This window comes from Trichechus manatus, unplaced genomic scaffold, assembly GCF_000243295.1.
Source record: "Trichechus manatus latirostris isolate Lorelei unplaced genomic scaffold, TriManLat1.0 scaffold00003, whole genome shotgun sequence".
NCBI lineage: Eukaryota > Metazoa > Chordata > Mammalia > Sirenia > Trichechidae > Trichechus > Trichechus manatus.
This window is the reverse complement of record NW_004443939.1, coordinates 11,568,164-11,581,556: the sequence shown is the minus strand read 5'-3', so window position 1 is coordinate 11,581,556 and position 13,393 is coordinate 11,568,164. Positions and strand designations below refer to the sequence as shown.

The 13,393-nt window shown below is 42.9% G+C and overlaps 1 protein-coding gene across 1 annotated transcript in view; it reads left to right on the top strand.

Moving 5' to 3' along the window:
- The first annotated feature begins 177 nt into the window (after nt 1-177).
- Nucleotides 178-13,393, top strand: part of JAK1 (Janus kinase 1) — a 144,029-nt gene continuing 130,813 nt past the window's right edge. Inside the window, exon 1 of the mRNA XM_004369020.2 lies at nt 178-399. The gene's annotated coding sequence lies outside the window, so the exon portion shown is untranslated. The remainder of the gene's footprint in view (nt 400-13,393) is intronic.

The window sequence follows — 13,393 nt, the reverse complement described above, 5'->3', positions numbered from 1 at the left end:
GAAGCCGGATGGGGGCGGGCGGAAAGGCTGAAGACTGGAGGCGCAGGGTCGCGTGCGGAGGCGTTGGCGACCGTGGCCCCCGCCCCTCCTTTCCGGGGCTACCGCTCGTGACGTCACGAGGAGGCGGGGCCGGCAGCGAGCGGGGAGGCGGGGCCGGCCGCGGGGCGGGGCAGGAGGCGGGTTCGTCGCCCATCGCAGGCCGCGGCGGCCTCCGAGTAGCCGGGAGCCGAAGACGGCGCGGGCCTGAGTCCTAGCCCTAGTTGCTCTCCTCGCGCCCCCTCCTCAGCCCCGGGCGCGCGCACGCCGGGGCCCCCGGGGCTGGCCGCCTAGTGAGCCGGCCGCCCGACCCCGACCTGCTCAGCGACCCGGAGCCGCCCGGCCCAGGAACACACGGAAGTGGTGAGTGTCACGGAGGGAGGTGGAGAAGCCTGGGGACCGTGGGCTGTATTGCAAGGGGCGCGGAGCCCGGCGCTGGCGGGAGGCACGGCCGTCACTCTCGCACCTCGCGCGTCGCGCACCCCGGGCCGCTCCGCGGACTCCGCGCTGGACTCGGTGGGCCCCGGCGGGGTGGGGACGTGCGGGTGCGGGCGCAGGCGAGGACGGCGGGGGATTTCCAGTCGAGAGGAGCCGGCCGGCGGCTGGGAGGTCTGGTGACGGGGGCTCCAGGCCGGGACGGGAAAGGTTAAGCCTCGCCGCCACCTCCCCGAGAGAGCACATCAAGTTTTCATAAACAAGCCCGGAACGCGCTGTCTGACATCCTGTTTATACCACCCTAAGAGACAGGAGCGGGCTTGAGGTTTGACGTTCCTCGCTTGTTGCACCGAGAACTTGACCGCCAGCTCAGTGGCAGAATTGCCGGGGGTGAGGGGGGGCGACGAGAGGGGGGTGGAGAAAGAGAAGATGATTTTTTTCCAACCTCCAGGTGGATGCTGAGGGTCTTAGCAGTTTTTCTTCCTTGCCATCTCAGCGAGGGAAAGTTTCTGGGATTTGGGGGTCGTGTTTATGGGGGACGTCCGTGGACTCAGGAAACGTCCTCTCCCCTTTTAGGTTCTATTAGGACCCTGGCTCCAGGCAGCCAGCGAGAAGGGCGAAAGACTCACCCTGGGCAGGAGGAGCGGGGAAGAGTGAGGTGAGGGACAGTCACTCTGGAATTGCGAATTCTGCAGTAAAGGGACTGAGAAACCAAAACTAGGGAGGTCTCTGGCTCCCTGTCTGATTCCTGGGATCCCATCCAAGCTTGGTTGCCGACCTGGAGCATCAGAGAGAGATTCGCTTAAGCAGGACAAATAAATACCCCTCCAAAGTCACTCCCAAGGTTCCAGGTATGTGAGCTTCTTGGACGGTGTTTACCAAAGAGCTTCTCCAGGAGACTAGTAAAAGGTTTGATTATTGCCAGGTGTTTGTGAACACATTATTTTTGAGGGCATATTCCCGTGATTTTCTGTGTGTGCCTGGGGAAGGGGACCTCATCCTCTATGCGACTTATCTTAATACATGGCTGTGAGCGTCTTCTACCCCTGGTTGGATACATCAGTATACATGTTATTAACACTTTTTTTTTTTGTTTTGGTCATAGGGTTTTTCTCTCACTGACAGAAGTTTACAGTGATATAAAATTGTCATTACTGCTTTCAGAGAGGAAATTATTAAAAACTTTCAGTAGATGAGTATAATGCAGAAACAGAATAGATCATGGAGTCTGATTGTTGGCTATTTTTTAAGAAAAGGATTTGAGTTATGGATGGACATAACACTCAGTGAAAAAAAATTATTTTAAGCTGAGCATTTTATATTGGTTAAATCGCTCCCTTTCTCAAGCCTCCTCTTGTGTTGTTTTCTGGCTTTTGCTTTTGGTGACCCCGATGTTTTCTTAGACGAGGGAGTCTTTTTTGTTGAAGGATCAGTGTGTTCCTTTGTACTTTGTGGTGAAGGTTAATGGAGACCGTTAGGGTACCAGACACTTCTGGTAGAATATGCTTTGTAATACAGAGAAGATGTCTCCCATGTATAGATCCAGATCACATTTAAAGACATAAATATGTCATTCCTGAGTGATTGTGGGCATTATAATTAGAAATAATCACAACGTCTTTTTAATAGTATATATCACATTAATTAAGCACTTTCACTGTATCTTATTTCAGTTTCTCTAAATAGCTACAATTTTTTTTAAATACCAAGACTGCAGTGTGACTCTCCACATTGAATAAAATCTGTTTAAATTTTCCCCCCTATTTTGAAATATGCTATTTACTTAACCATTGAGAAACAAAGATAGAGTGCAAAAGTTATACATAGGTAAAATAGTTCAGACATTTCCCAAAATATAACTAAACTTCAGTGTGCTGTAATTTATGCAATTTTAATATCAGTTTGGCAAATACTATACTCTTGTAATTATCTCTCTGATTATTTAAGATTTAAGATTATTTAGATTTAAGGTAGGAAATGAATTAGGATACCTGTCTCATTAAAGTCTGTCTAAGCTGTTCAGGGGAATTAGGTTGCAACATCTTTTCAATTCAGGCATTGCTTTAAAAAAATCTGGTGAAAATAAGGAATTTTGAGGGTGGGGTTGTTTTTGCAGGAATAGAGACTTAGATTAAATGGCATGAAGAAACTTAAACTGAGTGCTTCTAAATAGGTTCTGGGTTCACAACACTAGTAGTTTCAGCTGCAGACAACCAGCTACAAATGCTAATATTATTACAAAGTTGTCCCTCCATTTCTTCTAAACAGCGTGAAGCAACCCATTTAATTGACCAGAAACCCAGCTGAAGCAAGCATTGAGAATATGTGTAGGTTTATACCCATTTTTATAGAAGGGACAGGGAGCCCTGGCCCACAATGGTTGTACTTGGACTTTGCTGCTAACAGAAGGTCAGTGGTTTGAACCCATCAGTGGCTCCTCTCGAGAAAAGACCTAGTGATCTGCTCCCATGAAGATCACAGCCTAGGAAACCCTATGAAGCAGTTCTAGTCTGTGCTTATAGGGTCACTAGGAGTCAGAATTGACTCCATGGCACACAACAACAACAAAATAGAGGGGACACTAAGGTATGATTGTATCAATAAGGTTTATTAGCAAAGGCCAAGATCTTCGTTTTCTGATTCTGATTCCTCTAAGTGTTTTTTCCTCCCCTAAACACACATATTCTGTATATCCTTCTGATGTTCTGAGATAATGTGCTTTTAGAAGGTTTTTTGTCTGAGATGTGAATATGCATCAAAAAAAAATTTCTTGTTCATTTCCATGTTTAAAACAGTTCTTTTAAGTGGATGGGGAATTGCTTAATTATAACTGAATCTTGCTGAGCAAGCAGCATCTGATACTCTGTGATTTATGGTGGTTCAACAGTATGTATGGAGCCTTGTTATAGAACAGAGGGGCCAGAAAGAACCTTGCAGATTCTTTTAGACCAGCAGTTCTCAGCTGGGGAGTTTTGTCCCTAAGGAAACATTTGCGGTTTCTGGAGACTTTTTTGGTTGTTACAATATGTGGGAGGGTGTGGTACTACTGGCATCTAGTGAGTAGAGGCCAGGGATGCTGCTGAACATCTACAGTGCGTGGGACAGCCTCCCAGAACAAATAGTCATCTGGCTCAAAATATCAGTAATGTTGAGGTTGACAAATCCTGTTTTGGAATACCTGGTGAGAAACAAGATCTGGGCTCCTGTCACGGCAAATTGCTTTACTTCAGGCACCTATTTACCTCATTGTAAAATGGAAATAAAAATATCCACCTCTGGTTGTTTCACAGAGTTGTTATGGGAAATCAGATAAATAAAGCATGTATAATGCATAGAAACTGTGAAGTACTACACAAATTGTAACTATTATGAAGATACTTTGTTATAAATGAATTGTTAGAAAGATATGCTGGTAGTTGGGGAGGTGGGGAGAAGGGGTTAAGGCAATAGGTTGAGTAAAAGGCAGGTTGGATGGTTTGCTATTATTGAATTGTTATTCAATTTTTTTGGTCAAGTTTTTATTTAGTATAGTTTGCGTATTATTAGAACATAAACTTTTTAGCTCTATAATTTCTTTAAAACATAAAGGCCATTTTCTCATCGTAACAAGAGAGAAAACTCACTGTAGAAAATACAGGAAAATAAAAAGTAGAGAAAAAAAGCCATCTATGGTCTGCTCCCTTTCCCATTTAAGGACAGTTACATTCTTAACAATTTCTTTTCTGTAAGAGCTTTAAAATTGGAAAAGGGGAGAGCAGCTGGTGACAAAGGAAGGTGCTTGTTACTTTGCCCACCCTTTTTCTTTTCTGATGATTATGATGTAAAGGTAAATTTCATTATAGGAGACATTAGAGAAATTGGTTCATTGTTTTTATACTTTGCATACTCATCTCCCAGCCATGTTCTCAATCAGCCTGTTGTTTCCTCCCTGCTTTTTGCTCCCCCTGTACACAGCTAGGTGTGCCACTATTGCTTCCTGTCTTAAAAACCCTCCAGTAACATGGGGTTTTAAACAACTGCTGTGTTGAAAAGACCGTGTTTCAGGGGCAGGAAACTACTTCCTATGATTATGTTTCCTCTCAAGTGCACCGGAATTTTTGGCAGTTTGAGACAACAAGAAAGCACAAAGCATTAAGCTCATCATCTCTATCATACATTCAGGTCTTAAGGTTTTATGATGTGTGATTCTTTGCAGCTGGCATTGGGCGCACATTCTTCGTTCTCTGTGAGTAAATTGCCCAGTCCTGAGGCAAGACGTGTTTTAGAAGCAAAAGGCAAATTTCTGTTAAGTCTATCCTGGCCAGAAGACAAGCTAGTCTTTGTTAGGATATTTTTAATCTGTGATAACTGAATTTATTTAATAGTAATATATTCACACAGCACTTTGTTCATTCATTTATTCGTTCAGCAGATATTTGTTGAGCTCCTGCTATGAGTCAGGGACTATTCTAGGAGTGAATAAACAGATGGGACAAAACAGGCAAAAATCCCTGCCTTCATAGAGTTTACCCTTAGGGTCTGTTCATTCAGAGTTTTGCAGTTGCAAGTTATACACACATACAAATGAGTAAATTCTACTTTGTGATTGTGAAATGTTTCTTAAAAACTTTCAAGGCGCTTCTTTAAAGTGTGAGAACTAAGAAACCAAAAAAACCAAACCCGTTGCTATCCAGTCAATTCTGCCTCATAGCTACCCTATTGGACAGAGTGGAACTTCCCCAGAGGGTTTTCAAGGAGAAGCTGGTGGATTCGAACTGCCAACCTTTTGATTAGCAGACGAGCTCTTAACCACTGTACCACCAGGGCTCCAAGGACTAAGAAGTAGCTTCCTTTTTTTTTCCCCTTTCTTTTTTATGTTGCAGATTAAATCATTCTTTGTATACGCTAACGTTTCTTCGGTATCTACTCTGTGCCTGGCAGATGGATAAGACAGTTTATATGGCAAGGTACCTGCTGTGTGTAGTATGACACAGTGTAGGTGCTGCTATAGTGATCAGAATTAAGAGCACCAGGACCCCTGAAGAGAACTAACCCTGCTTGGGGCCCTTGCTGAATGCATTTTTGAAGAGACATCATTTGAGTTGGGCCTTGAGGAATGAGTAGGAGTTCTGTTTCAGGGTGAGAAGGAGATCTAAGCAGAGATACAGCTTGAGCAGCTGTACAAAGATAAGCATGTATATGGTGTGGGTAACAAACTTGGAGGCAGCCACTGTGATTAGAGTGTAGATTCCACTTGGGAAGCAGTGGATGGAGGTGGGGCTGGAATGCAGATTAGGGCAGATTGTGAAGACTCTCACCACAAATCTGTAAGTAGCATGAGGTCAGGGACTGTCCCTTGTGTTGAATGAATGAGTAGAGAAGATGTAGAAGCCATTCAAAGTTTTGAACTCAAGGATAACATCGTTAGCAAATGGAACAACTGTGAGGCACTGAATGTTCTATCAGGGGTCACCTTTATCTGATCACTGTGCTACTCATTTCCTCCTCCCCATCACAGAATATGCTCTTCACTTAACCACCAATTTTAACTATCCAGAAGACTACTACCCCCGTGCCATCCAGTTGATTCTGACTCATAACGACCCTATTGGACAGAGTAGAACTACCCCATAGGGTTTCCAAGGAGTGACTGGTGGATTTGAACTGCCAACCTTTTGGTTAGCAGCGGAGCGTTTAAAGGAAACAGAAAATGCTTAGAGCCAAAATAGATGTCACTAAGTCCATACGTGCTTTCCTTATAGTAGAGTAAAACCTTTCATTTGCTTTTAATTTACTGAGAATTCTTCCACAGTTAATCTAACTGGGTTTCGAGTCAATAGAAGATTAAATACAACAAATGTAAGGGACAGGAGTTAAGAGGATGAATATAGGCAGGCTCATTCTCAGAGGGAAGCAGTGTTAATTTTTACCTTAGAAGAGTCGAAGGTTTATGAAAAGCAGACCCATAACCCAAAAATGAAGCAGTCTGGAGCCATTTGGTGGAGGGGCAAATGCCGTTGTAAATACCCTATCAAGGTGCCACTATCAGGACACAGTACAGTAACTGATGTTGGTAATGATGATCAAGCCATTAAGAAGAGGTCAGGTTGTGAGCGTAATTGAAATGAGGTGAGACAGTTCAGGTCTCTAGTGGAAAAGGGCAACTTAAGATACCTCGTTTAGGGGCTGGGAGGTGTGCAAGTGGTGGGTGAGGGTAGTAGCAGCGTGAGAAGCTGCTGACAGAGGCTTGCTACAGGAAGAACTAAAAGAAGAGGTTTTCATCAGAATGAAAAGCCAGTGAGGAATCTTTGCTCTTCAAGAGAGGCTTTAACTCTTCAGGGAAGACTTAAGAGCCATCTGCAAAAGGAGGCTGGCTCTGCAAAGCCTAAGAAGAAGCTATCAGCAAAGAAGGCAATAAATAACAACTTGGATCCAGCTGCGGGGAGACTGTTGTTGTTCGTTGCTGTGGAGTCAGTTCCGATTCATGGTGACCACATGTGTGCGGAGTCAAACCGTTTCATAGGGTTTTCAAGGTTGTGACATTTCGGAAGCAGATTGCGAGGCTTGTCTTCTGAGGTGCTGCTGGGTGGGTTTGAACCGCCACCTTTTCCGCTAGTTGTCTAGCGCTTAACCGTGTCATCCAGGGAACCTGGGGGAGACTAAATCAGGTCAACTTATTACACCTGTAGGTAGAAAGACTGATTTATTGTGTTTTAGCCTGGTTTTTCCTTTGTTTTGATTGTTTTTGGAGGCTCTGGAGCCAGACCAGAAGCATTGGGTGGCACGGTGGTTAAAGTGCTTGGCTGCTAACTGAAAGATTTGTGGTTTGAACCCAACAGCTGCTCCTTGGGAGAAAGAGGTGGCAGTCTGCTTCTGTAAAGACTTACAGCCTTAGAAATCCTATGGGGTAGTTCTCCGTCCTACAGGGTTGCTATGAGTCAGAATTGACTCAACGCAGTGGGGTTTTTTGTTGTTGTTTGGAGCCAGATGGCCTGGTTTGATCCCAGCTATGAGAACTTAGAAAGGAGCCTTGGTGGTGCAGTGGTTAAGTGCTCAGCTGCTAACCAAAAGCTCTGCAGTTCAGACACACCAGCTCCTTCACGGAAGAAAGAGGTGGCAGTCTGCTTCCGTAAAGATTACAGCCTTGGAAGCCCTATGGGGAAGTTCTACTCTGTGCCATAGGGTCACTATGAGTTGGAATTGACTTGACAACAGTGAGTATGGGTGAGAACTTAGGTAAGTTATGCCTCTGTTTTCTTATCTGTAAAATGGAAGTGAAGGTGGCACCTGCCTCTAGGATTGTTTTGAGGATTGAATGACTATACCTAAAGAGTTAGGAATGGTACAAGCATATGGTATGAGCTAAAAATTTATTAGCCATTATTATTTTTATGATTGGTAAAAATGGTTTGTTTTGTTAAAAAAGAGGCTAAATTTATTCAGTATATTTTGAGATGGAAGAAAGTGGCACATTAATAGATTCTCAACAGAGAGTAGCTGATATATTCTATATTAGAAAGACTTCAAGTAGAAATGGGTGAATCAGAAGTTTAGGCACTTAAAGAAACCATTCCTCAAATCTAGAACTGTTTATGTAGGCAACACTGAAAGCACTAATAAATTAGGTTTTACTTTGTTTTTAAGGAAAAACAAGAAACAAAAGTGCTTTGATTTCCACTTTAAATGCCATTAACCAAATCAAACTCATTGCCATCGCATCAATTCTGACTCATAGTGACCAAATAGGACAGAGTAGAGCTGCCCCATAGGGTTTCCAAGGAGCCACTGGTAGATCCGAACTGCTGACCTTTTGATTAGCAGCTGTAGGAATGTTAGACTTTCTGGGAAAATCAATATAATGTTACTGTGTTGCCTTCACTGATACAGTTTACTTAGCAAGTGGTCTGCTGTTGACTGAGAGGCACCTGGCATATGTTTGCAAAATGGTGTCTTCAGGTTGTGTGGAAAGAAAAACCTTATAAATCAGATAAAATTCCAGGGACTTTTGTTATTTAAGGAGTTATAAGAGTTTAAGAAAATTAAAAAATATGTCCAGCTTCACTTGAATCCTGTTTTATCATTTTCATTTTCTATTTCCGTATATCGTGTTTTCCTAAAGCAAGATTTACCCAAAATATAAATTTGTACAATGAGTCGGTGCTTCCTTCTAATCATATTTTAATATATCCTTATTTCCTTCTCAGTGATATTTATATTGAGCAGGTTTCTTGGGTCTGGGCATTATTCAAATTCTTAAGAACAATAGTTGCCACGTGGTTGGAAAAGAGCTCTTGATATCATTATCATGCCATGCACTTTGGGAGCAAAGGAGTTAGCTCTGTCTTTCCTTGTCTTCCCATTTGAGAAAGAAGAAGACAGCAAAACTCTCTAATTTGGATATATGGAGGGGAAGTGGGTAGGGAAGTCCACCTCAAACAGTAAAAAAGATTGTCCTGTAGGTATTTAAAATATAAATTCGCTTCTATTATCTTCAGGTACATTGGGTAACTCAGGCCGGCCTGAATATATAACGTAGAAATAGATAAGAACAATTTGTAATTAATGTAACTCTTAGTTGTTTCTGATGGGCTTAAGGGAATTAGAACTGACAAGTTCATTCAATTAAGCACAATTATGTCTGAAGCCTTCTCAGACTGTGGCAAGGCTGTAATTTATAGTAATTTTTTTCAATTAGTAGAATTTGAAAATAATCTTTTATGTATGGTAAGAGAAAAGATAAGGAGCCCTGGTGGCACAGTGGTTACATTGCTCAGCTACTAAGGGAAAGGTTGGCAGTTTGAACCCACCAGCCGTTCTGTGGGAGAAGGATGTGGTAGTCTTCTTCCATTAAGATTTACAGCCTTGGAAAGAAACCTTGTGAGGCAGTTCTGCTTTGTGCTGTAGGGTTGCTATGGGTCAGAATCGACTCGGCAGCAGTGGATTTGTTTTTTTGGTTTTTAAGAGAAAAACCCAATGGATTCCAACCCCATAGGGTTTTCAAGGCTGTAAATCTTTACGGAAGCAGACTGCCACAACTTTCTCCTGCAGAGCAGCTGGTAATTTTGAACTGCCAACCTTTCAGTTAGCAGTCAATCACTTTAACCACTGTGCCACAAGGGCTCCTTCTTAAGAGAAAAGGCAGAAGAAGAAAAAAATAAAGTAAAATTCAGTCTGCCAAATGTGTATATTCCCAGTGAAAAATCTTATTGAACTAGTTTAGTGGGTCACACACAGGGAAATAGCTGTGATTCATATTTTAAAGAGGTGCACTGGGTCTTTTGTCAGGTACACCTGCAAACCTGTTTTGGGGTTAATTCGCATAATACAGACTGAAATAAGTAAGATACTACAATGACTAGATTTAATATTCTGACTGATTTTGTTCACTTAAAGCCATTCTGTAAAGCTTTAGGCAGGTCCACTAACTACTGTGTATCAGTTATCTTACTGGGAAAACCATTTGATGTATAATGATAACCCCAAAGAGCCCCATTTTAAAAAAATTATTATGAATGACCATCCACTCAGGTTGGTTGGAAGTGGGAGGGGGAAGGCAGAAGTGGTCTGAATGGCCAGAACATTAAATGTAAGCATAGTTGATTTAGGAAGTAGGCCCCTGTGATGCACAAGTTGGCTGAGATTAAAATGCTCTCAGGCTTTCATGTTTTTATCTTTATTCAACAGTTTATCTATAGAGCATGTATTATGTGAGATTAAGACAGGTTTTGCTCCTGCCCTCAGGAAGCTTCCTTGCTAATAGGGAAGGCCATAATTCAGTAATTACGCAACTATTTGTTATAATTATGCTGAGTACCAGGAAGGGTATCTGGTTTGCTCTAAGGCAGAGGTAGGTTGCAGTAAGAAAAAAGGTCTCTGTGATATGTTTTTTTTACATTAAAATTCGAAGATGAAAGCGTTTGGCTAAGAAGATGAGGAGGTTTTTCAAATAGAACAGCATGTGCAAAGGACCTGAGGTAGAACCAACACCCTGTAGCAAGATCAAAGAGGACAAAGATATAGGCTGATGAAGTAGGCAGGAACCTGTTCAAGCAGGGACTTATGGGCAATATTAAAAACTTTGGACTTTTATCATAAGATAATGGGGGAAGATTGAAGTCTTTTAAACAAAGCAGTGACATGATGTGATGTCATTGTACGAAAAAAAGAAAGAATGAATACTGCCCCCACCCCCACTGCTGCCCCTGGGAGCCCCTCTTCTCTCTCCCCACTCTTGCCAAATGCCTTGAAAGCCTTCATTTCCTCCCACCCACTCATTCTTTAATCCTTTGCAATTTGACTGCCACCTCTGCACTCTCGAGGCTGCTTCCTTAAGATCATCAGTGACCTTCTTGCTGTCACATTTTGATACCTTTTTTTTGCTCCTTGTTATCTAAAACATCTGATGCTGCTGACCAACCACTTCCCCGGAACATGTCCTCCAAACCCACTGCTGTCTGGCTTCTGAGACACAGTACTTTCCTCCTCCCTCTCTGTATCTTTGCTCTCCTTGTGGGTGTTTTCTCTTTCTCTCACCTCCCCTCTACCCCGAATGAAGATTTTCCTGAAGGTTCTGAGAATGGCAAATCTCATTTGTTCCTAAAACTGTATAGATTATCCGCTTTTCACCTGAGCTCCAGTTGTCCCTTTTAATAATAGTCTTTCCTCCCTGCTCCCTAAGACCCCGGGTACTGGTTGAGCTGCAGGTAGTATTCAAGGTGCTGGAGATGCTGCAGGAGAACAAGAGACGCCCCTGCCCCTAAGGAACAAGCAACATTTTAAGATGATAAACATGTAAATAAGATAATTTCAGATGATGATAAGTGCAATAAAGAAAATTAGCGAGGTAATGATAAGGTGAGTGGGAGAGGGACTACCTCTTTGAGGAAGTGACATTTGAGCTCAGACCTGAAAGATGAGTAACGAATATGTCAAGTTCTGGAGGAAGAGTGTGCTAGGCAGAAGGAACAGCGAGTGCATGGGCCCCAACATGGGATGATCTTTTCATTTTATGCTGGGACCCTTTAACTTAAATGTCTTGTTGACACTTCTCATTTAACTGCTCCAAAGTGGATACCATCTGTCTTTCTTACCCAGCCATACCACTGGATGATTTGTGTTTCTGTTAATGCAGTACCATCCCTGTCCACCATCATCAAAACCTTAGATCAGAAATCAGAAACTTTTTATCTGTAAAGGGAGAAATAGTAAATATAGTATTTTCATTTTTGTGGGCCATGCCGTTTCTGTCATAGCTACTCAGCTTTGCCATTATAACACTAAAGCAGATAGACAGTACATAAACCAATGAGTATGACTATGTTCCAATAAAAGTTTATGTGTAAACACTGAAATTTGACTTTCCACTTGTCACAAAATATCTTTTTTTCCTCTCAACCATTTAAAAATGTAAATTTTTAAGCTTGCAGGCTGTACAAAAACAGGCGGCAGGCCAGATTTGGCTCGTGTTCCATAGTTTGCTGATCCCTGCCTTAGATGCATCCTTGATTTCTCCCTTTCCTTTTCCCCTCACCACATCCAAACAATTTGCCAGGCCCTCTCACTGCTCCCTCCACAGTATTTAGCACCTTTGCCTTCTCACTGTTTTCACTGCTGCCTTTTTTAGTTTGCCTTTCTTTTTCCTGGGCAATTGTAGTAATCTTCAATTGAGTCTCTCTGCTACCAGCTTTTCTCCTCCAGTCTGTCCTTCACAGGTGTTGAATAGTCTTCCTGAAGCTTGAGTCAGTAATTTCCCTGATTATAAGCCTTTAGAAGGCCCTATTGCCTATAGAGAAGCCCTGGTGGCATGGTGGTTAAGAGCTGAGCTGCTAACTAAAAGATTGGCAGTTCAAATCCACCAGCCACTCCTTGGAAACCCTACGGGACAGTTCTACCCTGTCCTGTAGGGTTATTATGAGCCAGAATCGACGCAATGGGTTTGCTTTTGTTTATTGCCTATAAAGGAGTCCCTGTGTGGGACAAATGGTTAAGCACTGTTAGCCAAAAGGTTGTCGGTTTGAACCCACCTAGAAGCCCCTTGGAGGACAGGCCTGGTGATTGTTTCTGAAAGATCACAACCTGGAAAACCTTATGGAGCAGTTCTGCTCTGCATACACGGGGTCACCGTGAATTTGAATTGACTCGACAACAGCTAACAACAACAACATTGCCTATATATAACAGTCCAAACTCTACGTTTGTCTGGTATTGAAGGCTCCTTGTGATGAGACCCCAGTTTACGTTTTCAGCTGATTCTCCCATTTCTCTTCTACTCTGTGCCAAAATGGATTAGTTACCATTTTGCACTCAAGCCTCAAACATTTCCCATGCTTTTCTGGGTTCGTGGTGGTGGTGGTGTTGTTTTTCCATGTACTCCGCTCATAACTCATACTCTTCATCTAGCAAAATCCTGTAACTCTCAAGGCCTGTTTAAATGTCCCTGATCTCCCCCCCCCACTTTCCCCAACAAGAAGTATATACACATAATACGTTGGTGGTATGTGATCCTCTTTTGTAGCCATCATGTTCTGCCTTGTGCTTCTGTTCTTTGGAGACTTACCTCTGTGATGCAGTCACAAGGTCCTTGAGGACAGAAACTGTCTCTTTCATTGCTATATCCCGTTTCACAGTAGGCATGCAGGTATTTATTGAATAAATGCTAAATCCTGCGTTGTTGTTGTTGTTAGGTGCTGTCAAGTCAGTTCCGACTCATAGTGACCCTAGTACAATGGAACAAAACACTGCCTGGTCCTGCGCCATCCTCACAATCATTGCTGTGCTTGAGCCCATTGTTTCAGCGGCTGTGTCAGTCCATCTCGTTGAGGGCCTTCCTCTTTTTCGATGACCCTCCACTTTACCAAGCATGATGTCTGTCATGGTTTGAATTATGTCCCCCAAAAAATGTGTGTATCAGTTTGGCTAGGCCATGATTCCTGGTACTGTGTGA